This window comes from Leopardus geoffroyi, chromosome B4, assembly GCF_018350155.1.
Source record: "Leopardus geoffroyi isolate Oge1 chromosome B4, O.geoffroyi_Oge1_pat1.0, whole genome shotgun sequence".
Lineage (NCBI taxonomy): Eukaryota > Metazoa > Chordata > Mammalia > Carnivora > Felidae > Leopardus > Leopardus geoffroyi.
Window position 1 is genome coordinate 76532695 of NC_059341.1, and position 10854 is coordinate 76543548.

Consider the following 10854-nt stretch of genomic DNA (forward strand, 5'->3'; position numbering starts at 1 on the left):
AAACGTGAGGATTCGGGAGAGAATGTGGGAGGTTTGAAGAGAGCAAATGTATAAAATAGTCATCTCTGAGAGTGGGAGAGTAAATTAATTAGGGAAATGTAGTAAAATTTCCAAGTATTGTTGAAGGCATAGTAGATTTTTCAAATATTTGTGGTTATAAATACAAAATGATTATCAGTCATCCTGGTAGTTTTTTTCTAGTCAGGACCAGCTGCTCAGATGAGGTATGAAATAGGTGGAGAATTGGATTTATCCAGGATTGGTGTTTTGCTGAAACTGCTGGATCACCATTTGTGAAATAGAAGACAAAGTAGATGTTAGCCACTGAAAAGATAATTGAATATCTGAATGGATTTTTTTTTAATGTAAAAAAAAAAAACAAAAACAATAGACTAGTTAAAAGTTCTCATGGTTCAAAAGTTGAAGAGATAAGCCAATGTACATTGAGAAGTTTTGCTTCCACCCTGTGATCTCTGATAGCTGGTTAAATGTTATTTCTGGGTGTGTCTGTAAAGTATTTCCAGAAGATATTAGCATTTGAATTGGTGGACTGAATAAAGCAGATGGCCCTCTCCAATGGGAATGGATGTCATTCAAAGCATTGAGGGCCTGGGGCACCTGGCTGGCTTAGTCAATAGAGCATGGGACTCAATCTCAGAGTAATGAGTTTGAGCCCTACTTGGATGTAGAGTTTACTTAAAAAACAAAACAAAAACAAAAACAAAAAAGTGTTGAGGGCCTGAATAGAACAAAAAGACACAGGAAGTTTAAATTTATTCTCTCCCTGACTACATGAGCTGAGACATCAATCTTCTGTCCTCAGTGTTCCTGATTCTCAGACTTCAGATCCAGACAGGAATCTACACCATTAGCTCTCCAACCTTTGAGTTACATGCCTGTCTTTTCTAGGTCTCTAGTTTGTGGATGATAGACAGTGGGGCTTCTCAGCCTCAATAATCATGTGAGCCAATACTTTATAATAATCTCAACGGATGGGTGGATGGATGGATGGATGGATGGGTAGATAGGTAGGTAGGTAGGTAGACAGATCCTATTGGTTCTCCTCTGGACAGCCTTGGCTAATACACAAGTCTGTGCTCATTCATCCCATTCCTCCCCACTAGCCCTATAGATAAGCATTTGTGTTAGTTTGTTGTGAATTCTGTCAATATTTCTTCATGAAAATATAAACAAATATTGACCTATTCTTATTTCGCCTTTTTTTCATGTTTCATTTTATTTTTTGAGAGATAGAGAAACACAGAGTGCAAGCAGGGGAGAGGCAGAGAGAGAGACACACACAGAATCCAAAGCAGGCTCCAGGCTCTGAGCAGTTAGCACAGAGCCCAACGCAGGGCTCGAACCCACGAATGAAAGATCATGACCTGAGCCAAAGCTGGACACTCAACCAACTGAGCCACCGAGGCACCCCTGTTTAACTCCTTTTTTATGCACAAAAGGGTAGCAAGCTATAGTGCATGCTGTTTTACACCTTGCTTTTTCACTTGTCAGTATATTCTGGATATCTTTGCGTATCAACAACTCCTAGAGAGCATCTTCATTAGTTTTATTTTCTATTCCATCTATAGGGTGTAAATCCAAAATGAACAAGCCTTTTAGAATTTCTTCTTTTTTTAAATTTTTTTTAATGTTTATTTTTGAGAGAGAGAGCAAGCAAGAGGGCGGCAGAGAAGGAGGGAGATACAGAATCCAAAAGCAGGCTCTAGGCTCTGAGCTGTCAGCACAGAGCCCAATGCGGGGCTCAAGCCCAAGGGCCGTGATATCATGACTTGAGCTGAAGTCCGACACTCAACTGACTAAGCCACCCAGGGGCCCCTAGCCTTTTAGAATTTCAAAAAGTATGGGCGCCTGGGTGGCGCAGTCGGTTGAGCGTCCCGACTTCAGCCAGGTCACGATCTCGCAGTCCGTGAGTTCGAGCCCCGCGTCAGGCTCTGGGCTGATGGCTCAGAGCCTGGAGCCTGTTTCCGATTCTGTGTCTCCCTCTCTCTCTGCCCCTCCCCCGTTCATGCTCTGTCTCTCTCTGTTCCAAAAAAAATAAATAAACGTTGAAAAAAAAATTAAAAAAAAAAAAAGTAAAAGTTTTATTCGAGCCCACGTTAGTACAGATGCCTTGGAAACATGATCTTCATGGGGAAGAAACTGTTCCAAGAATGAGCAATTTTTATAGGGTTATATACTTTTTTTCATCTTATGAAAGCTCAAAGGATTATAGGTCTGCATATAGGCAGTAATCATGAGTTTTATCATAAAAGAATGCAGGGAGTAGCAGCATTGATGGTTATCTCAAGGACAAGATGATTTTCCTTTAGGCTACTCGTTCATGAAGCAGAGGTACAATGCATGCATGGCAGGCCATAAATCAGGCTTTTGGTTTGAACAAAGTTTATGTACAGTCATGCTGACTTAGAAAGAAATCTAAAATGGCTTCCCTTGTGTATCAGGCCTTTAGAGAGTTTTTCTCTCGTCAAAGTAGTCTGTTGTTATGGATGTATCATAATTTATTTAATGAATATTTGAAAGCAAGGCCTTTCTTTGGAAGAACTAGGTTTTGTTAAGGCTTTGTAGATAACAAGGGGCCAGTATAGCAGGACTTCGTGTTTAAAGATCATGCCAGGATCCATAGAATTGTGAAGAATGCATGATGATGAAAAAAAATCATTCTCCAAAAAGAAGGATTCAACCAACAGACAGGAAGTGGTGAATGTGAGAAATAAGAAATACCGAATAAAAACTGTGCTGTCTAATTAACCATAGGTTTACAACCTATTGGAAATATGTATGAATACTGCACCCCCCTCCCCCCCCACCCGCCCACCACCATGGAGTCCCAAACCCTTAGTCACTTCACTTCCTGGTTCTTCTTCCCCTCTCCCTTTTGTGGGCTTATTTTCTCAGGCTTTGCAATGAGCACACACCAAAGAACAAAGGGAGAAGGGACTGAAAGACTCTGTGTCACCTCAGGAAATGTATATTTGTTCCAATCAGACTACTTTTTGTCTTACATGGGCACAGGCAACATCTGGGTAAGGCTATAACCTCTGTAGTACTCAGCTAATGAGGAACCAGGGGAGGAACTTGCATACTAGGAGATAAATTGTCTGCTGTGACTGCCCTGAGTGTGCCTGCCTGCCAGACACCCAGGCTTGGAACAACGTTGATTAAAGCCTCTCTTCACTGTGCTCCGAGTCTCCGTGTCCCTCCTTTGACTGGGTTGATGGGCTAATTTCTAATTAATTAATTAATACTACTCAGGCTATTGGCAGAGAGGTAGGAGCATTTGGAAAGTTTTATATGAAACATCAAGCAAAGATTGAGGCAGTTATGAGATTCAGGAAAAATAAAAGTTTGTATGAGAAAGGAAGTATCGTTATAGTGGACTACAGTAAAACCTTGGACTGCGAGTAACTTGTTCTGCGAGTGTTCTGCAAGACGAGCAAACATTTCTAATAAATTTTAACTTGATAAACAAGTGGTGTCTTGTAATACGAGTAGTATGTGACACCAAATGTCACGTGATTACAACTGAGCCAATGGTTTTTGAAATTCTCTTTGATATACGAGTGCTTTGGATTAAAAGCATGTTTCCGAAATGAATTATGCTTGCAAACCAAGGTTTTAGTGTATTTGCTTCAGCAATGAATAATACTTGAATAACCACAATAATACAGGGGCACCTGGGTGGCCCAGTCAGTTAAGTGGCTGACCACTCTTAATCTTAGCTCAGGTCGTGATCTCACGGTTCATGGGCTCCAGCCCTGCACTGGGCTTTGTACCAAAAATGCAGAGCCTGGTTGGGGTTCTCTCTCCCCCTCTCTCTCTGCCTCTCCACCACTTGTGCTCTCTCCCTCTCTCTCAAAATAAATAAACTTAAAACAATTTTTTTTTAATTAAAAATAAAAAGATTCTCATTCTCTCCCTGTACCTCTCCCCCCCACTCTCTCTCTAAAATAATTTAAAAAATTCTAATAATTGATATGTATTCTTTTTTGGAATTTTTGTATATATAGTCATTCTGTAAGATTCTTTCTGACACCAAACACATGGTGTTTAACACACCAATTTTTGTTTTTAAGTAGGCTCCATGCTCAGCATGGAGCCCAACACAGGGCTTGAACTCATAACCCTGAGATCAAGACCTGAGCCAAGATCGAGTTGAACATTTAACTGTCTGAGCCACTGAGGCACCCCTCCACCCCAGTTTTTAATTCTCTGATACCACCTGGGTGTTTAGCATTCGATTCAGTTCTTACACTATGTGCAGTTAGTGCAGACCCCACCAGTGAAGGGCTCAATCACAAAAGACTGCCCCCACTTAAGGGGCCAGTCGCAAGTCCCAATGTGCCACCTATACTTACACCCACCAGCTATAAACTCAGGGGTTCCCATGACCCTTTCTCTCAGTTTCAATAATTTGCTAGAAGTACGGTTACTTGATTTGCCTCTCTCTCTCTTTTTTCCCCTTTGCTCATTTGTTTTGTTTCTTAAATTCCACATATAAGTGAAACCATATAGTATTTGTCTTTCTCTGACTGACTTATTTTGCTTAGCATTATACTGTCTAGCTCCATCCATGTCGTTGCAAATGGCAAGACTTCATTATTTTTTATGGCTAAATAATATTCCACTGTACGTGTATGCCACATCTTCTTTATCCATTCATCTATTGATGGACACTTGGGCTGCTTCCATAATTCGGCTGTTGTAAATAATGGTGCAATAAAAATAGGGGTGCCTGTATCCCTCTGAATTAGTGTCTTTGTATTTTGGGGGAAAATACCCAGTAGTGCAATTACTGGATCATAGGTTAGTTCTAACATTTTTAGGAACCTCCATACTCTGGAAAATTAGATTTTGAGGATGAAATGTTTTGATGCCTAAGATAAAGATTTGCTTTTTCTTCTGCCAGATGCCTGAGGGCACTACCTATCTAGGATGACTTTAAACTAAATTTATAGCTTTAGGGCTTTTGGAATATCCAAGTTATGTGGATTAGAGTTGCAAATTCATGTAAGAACTGGTTGTTTTGGACATAGGTATTCTTGTCTGTTTGTTTTTCCTCTTTTTCCTGCTCACATCAAGGCAATTTTCATTGCAACTCTCTGGAAGAGGAGCTTGGAGTAGATTTAATTCTGACTCACCCTTACACCAAGGGTTTAGTCCTTTGGAGTTCCAAATTTTTCTTTTTTCTTTTTTTTTTTTTAAGCAGGTGCTTCATTTATTATACTTCTTCTTTTGGGTAACCGTAGGCTTTACATTCCATTCTAACACTTAAAAGGCTGTAGAAAAAATGACATCAGAGTTCCATTTCCCCCGGGCTTAAGGATTCCTTAAGGATTCCTATCTTATCAGCTTTTTGAAACTTTTAAGAAAATGGTTTTATCATTTTATCTAGCATTTTTAGTTTTTATTGGAAGGCACATCCAAATATCTAGTCCACCACATTATTGGAAACTCAGTTTTATCTTATATGTTATTTTATTTTAAGTTTATTTATTTATTTTGAGAGGCGGGAGCAGAGGCAGGGCAGAGAGAGAGGGAAACAGAGGATCCACAGTGGGCTGCATGCTGACAGCGGAGAGCCTAATGTGGGTCTCAAACTCATGAACCTGAGCTGAAGTCGAATGCTTAACTGACTGAGCCCCCAGACCCCCCAGTTTTCTCTTATCTTTTAAAAACAGATGATAGCAGGTATCAACTTAGATGTTTTTGGATTCCATTAGATGTAACAGAATGGTATAAGTTTTACTTTAAAATGTTGAGGGGCGCCTGGGTGGCGCAGTCGGTTAAGCATCCGACTTCAGCCAGGTCACGATCTCGCGGTCCGTGAGTTTGAGCCCTGCGTCAGGCTCTGGGCTGATGGCTCAGAGCCTGGAGCCTGTTTCCGATTCTGTGTCTCCCTCTCTCTCTGCCCCTCCCCCGTTCATGCTCTGTCTCTCTCTGTCCCAAAAATAAATAAATGTTGAAAAAAAAAAAAAATTTAAAATGTTGAAATTTAAAATGTTTAAATGTTAAAATTACATTCTTTTTTTAACCATTTAAACTAAATTTGAACAATTTTAGATACAACTTAAAGATGTCTGAAGAGGTACATAGTTTTCAAAAAAAATTAGGTCGTACACAAGCAAAAATGTGAAGACTGCTGATGTAGAGTAATGGTCACATAAGTGAAAAAGAAGACATATATGTCCATCTAACCTCATGGTTTTTTTTTTTGTTTTTTTTTAATTTTCTTTAATGTTTATTTTTGAGAGAGAGACAGAGTGTGAGTGGGGGAGGGGCAGACAGAGAGGGAGACAAAATCTGCAGCAGCTCCAGGCTCTGAGCTGTCAGCACAGAGCCCACTGCAGGGCTCGAACCCACAAACCGTGAGATCATGACTTTAGCCAAAGTTGGACACTTAACCGACTGAGCTACCCAGGTGCCCCATGGCTTTAAGTATTATGTATAGGGGTGCCTGGGTGACTCAGTCGGTGAAGTGTCTGACTCTTGATCTCAGCTCAGGTCATGATCTCAGTTTCGTTGGTTGGAGCCCCACATTGGGCTCTGAGCTGACCACTTGGAGTCTGTTTGGGATTCTCCCTCTCTCTCTCTGCTCCTCCTGCTGCTCCCAGTGCCTCTCAAAGTAAATAAATAAACTTAAAAAAAAAACCCAACAACATTATCTATATACTGGTGACTACCAAATGTATATGTCTTACCCAGACCTTTCCCCTATTCCCTGAAGCACATATCTTACTCAACATCTCCAACAGGATGTCTAATAAGCATCCTAGATTTATCATGTCCCAAACAGGATTCTTGAATTCCACCTCCTCCTCACACTTAAATGCACACAACCTACTTCTTTCCTCTCCTAGTGTTCTCCCTCTGAGTAAATGTTATCTCTGTTCACCCAGTTGTGCTGGTCAAAGACCTTTGAGTTACTCTTGACTTCTCTCTTTTTTCAAATATTTCGTCTGGGGCGCCTGGGTGGCTCAGTCGGTTAAGCGTCTGGCTTCAGTTCAGATCATGATCTCGCAGTTCGTGGGTTCGAGCCCCACATGGGGCTCTGTGCTGACAGCTTGGAGCCTGGAACCTGCTTCAGATTCTGTGTCTCCCTCTCTCTCTGCCCCTCCCCCTCCTCAAGCTCTGTCTCTCTCTCTCAAAAATAAAAAATTTTCGGGCGCCTGGGTGGCTCAGTCGGTTAAGCGTCTGACTTCAGCTCAGGTCATGATCTCACAGTCTGTGAGTTTGAGCCCCACATCAGGCTCTGTGCTGACAGCTCAGAGCCTGGAGCCTGCCTCAGATTCTGTGTCTCCCTCTCTCTCTGCCCCTCCCCTGCTCATGCTCTGTCTCTCTCTGTCTCAAAAATAAATAAAAACATTTAAAAAATTAAAAAAAATAAAAAATAAAAATTTTTTTAAAAAATTAAAAAAAATAGTTCATCTAATACATCAGCAAATCTGTGAGCTATGCCTAAAAAATATATCCTGAATTGTTTGCCATCTCTCTCCCAGACACAGAAATAGTCTACTTAACTGCTCTCTCTGTTTTTATTCTTATAGGCTGCTTTTAAAAGTGATCTTTTAAAAATATAATTTTGGGGGTGTATGGGTGGCTCAACTGGTTGACCGTCCAACTCTTGATTTCAGTTCAGGTCATGATCCCAGGGTCATGGGATCAAGCCCCGTGTCGGGCTCCATGTTGAATGTGGAGCCTGCCTGTGATTCTCTCTCTCTCTCCTCTGCCCCTCTCCCCAACTTGTGTGCCCTCTCTCTCTAAAATAAACAAAATGAAAAATAAAATAAAAATATAATTTTGATCATGCCTACTCTGGAGGGCATTCTTAGAATAACATCCAAATTCTTACATTCTTCTAAAAGGTTCTTCATGATTTGGCTCCTGGCTACCTCTCTGGCTTCATCTTATGTTATTTCCCCCCACTCCCTCATCCACTTCAACTGCATTGGCCTTTGTACTATACCTCAAACACAGTAAGTATGCTACTTTGCCTCAAGACTCTCCACTCGTGGTTCCCTTTGCCTAGTTTCCTTTTCCCCCAGATATTCATTTCTTCATTTCCTTAAAGTTTCTCTTTCAATATTATCACCCCAAAGAGGACTTGACCTTTCTTTCTAAAATAGTATGCTCCATCCCTTCTTTCCCCCCTTAACCTGGTTCTTTTTTCCTCTTAGCACATTTATTATTTATTTGCTTAATTTCTGTCTCCCACTGGAATATAAATTCTAAAAGGGGAAGATCTTGGAATACTGGGGTGGCTCAGTTTGGTTAAGCGTCTGACTCTTGATTTCAGCTCAGGTTGTGATCTCATGGTTGGTGAGTTCAAGCCCCACATTGGGCTCTGCACTGACAGCATGGAGCCTGCATCGGATTCTCTGTCTCCCTCCCTCTCTCTCTCTCTCAAATAAATAAACTTAAACAAATAAATAAAAGGGGAGGATCTTGTCTGTTTTATTCGCAGCCTTAGCCCCAGAGTCTTATGTAGTAGGTGGTGAATAAGTATGGTTTTTTTTTTATTTAATGTTTTTTATTTTATTTATTTTTATTTTTTAATATGAAATTTATTGTCAAATTGGTTTCCATACAACACCCAGTGCTCATCCCAACAAGTACCTTCCTCAATGCCCATCACCCACCCTCCCTTCCCTCCCACCCCCTCATCAACCCTCAGTTTATTCTCAGTTTTTAAGAGTCTCTTAATGTTTGCCTCCTTCCCTCTCTGTAACTTTTTTTCCCCCTTTCCCTCCCCCATGGTCTTCTGTTAAGTTTCTCAGGATCCACATAAGAGTGAAAACATATGGTATCTGTCTTTCTCTGTATGACTTATTTCACTTAGCATAACACTCTTCAGTTCCATCCATGTTGCTACGAAAGGCCATATTTCATTCTTTCTCATTGCCAAGTAGTATTCCATTGTATATATATATATACCATAATTTCTTTATCCATTCATCAGTGATGGACATTTAGGCTCTTTCCATAATTTGGCTATTGTTGAAAGTGCTGCTATAAACATTGGGGTACAAGTGCCCTTATATATGAGTACCCCTGTATCCCTTGGGTAAATTCCTAGCAGCGCTATTGCTGGGTCACAGGGTAGATCTATTTTTAATTTTTTGAGGAAGCTCCACACTGTTTTCCAGAGCGGCTGTACCAGTTTGCATTCCCACCAACAGTGCAACAAGGTTCCCATTTCTCCACATCCTCACCAGCATCTATAGTCTCCTGATTTGTTCATTTTAGCCACTCTGACTGGTGTGAGGTGGTATCTGAGTGTGGTTTTGATTTGTATTTCCCTGATGAGGAGTGACGTTGAGCATCTTTACATGTGTCTGTTGGCCATCTGGATGTCTTCTTTAGAGAAGTGTCTATTCATGTGTTCTGCCCATTTCTTCATAGGATTATTTGTTTTTCTTGTGTGGAGTTTGGTGAGTTCTTTATAGATTTTGGATACTAGCCCTTTGTAGCCCGATATGTCATTTGCAACTATTGTCTCCCATTCTGTTGGTTGCCTTTTAGTTTTGTTGATTGTTTCCTTTGCAGTGCAGAAGCTTTTTATTTTCATGAGGTCCCAATAGTTCATTTTTGCTATAATTTCCTTGCCTTTGGAGATGTGTCAAGTAAGAAATTGCCGTGGCTGAGGTCAGAGAGGTTTTTTCCTGCTTTCTTCGTTAGGGTTTTGATGGCTTCCTGTCTCACATTCAGGTCCTTTATCCATTTTGAGTTTATTTTTGTGAATGGTATAAGAAAGTGGTCTAGTTTCATTCTTCTGCATGTTGCTGTCCAGGTCTCCCAGCACCATTTGTTAAAGAGACTGTCTTTTTTCCATTGGATATTCTTTCCTGCTTTGTCAAAGATTAGTTGGCCATACTTTTGTGGGTCCAATTCTGGAGTCTCTATTCTATTCCATTGGTCTATGCGTCTGTTTTTGTGCCAATACCATGCTGTCTTGATGATTACAGCTTTGTAGTAGGGGATTGTGATGCCTCCCGCTTTGGTCTTGAATAAGAGTTGAATGTAGAGGAGCACCTGGTTGGCTTAGTCATGGGAAATGAGCCCCGCATGGGAACAGCATGGAAACTGCTTGGGATTCTCTCTCTTTCTGTCTCTCTGCCCCTCACCTGCATGCTCATGTGAGTGTGTCCATGTGTGCACACTCTTTCTCAAAATAAATAAATAAACTTAAAAAAAATAAAAGAATTAGGGGCTTCTGGGTGGCTCAGTTGGTAAGTGTCTGACTTCAGCTCAGGGCATGATTTCATAGTTCATGAGTTCAAGCCCCTCATCAGGCTCTTAAATGTAGAACTGTGTATCCTCAAATGCCTACCATAGGTCTATTTACAGATATGTTTGGTGTTGAAAAGATACTAAATGGATGAATGGATATAGTGTCACTCATGTACTTTATTGTTTCCTTTTGTATGGGAAGATTACATTTTGCATCACGTAAGGACTAGTTTCTTTTCATTTTGGTGAGCTTTGAGATAGCAACCCAAGTTATCGATCTTTTCCTTTTTTCTCTTTTAAGTTTATTTATTTTTAGTAATCGCTACAACCAATGTGGGGCTCAAACACATGATCCTGATATCAAGAGCTGCATGGTTTCTGACTGAGCCAGCCAGGTGCCCCCAGGTTATCTATCTTAATCCTCAGCACCTCAAATGACTCTCTAGGGTCTCTGTCCCACAATTTCTAACAATGAGGAAAATGGTTCCAGAGAAAGCCTTCCCAGTGAAATATTTATTTATTTATTTATTTATTAAAAAAAATTTTTTTTTAATTTTTATTTATTTTTGAGAGAGACAGAGCACGAGCAGGGGAGGGGCAGAGAAA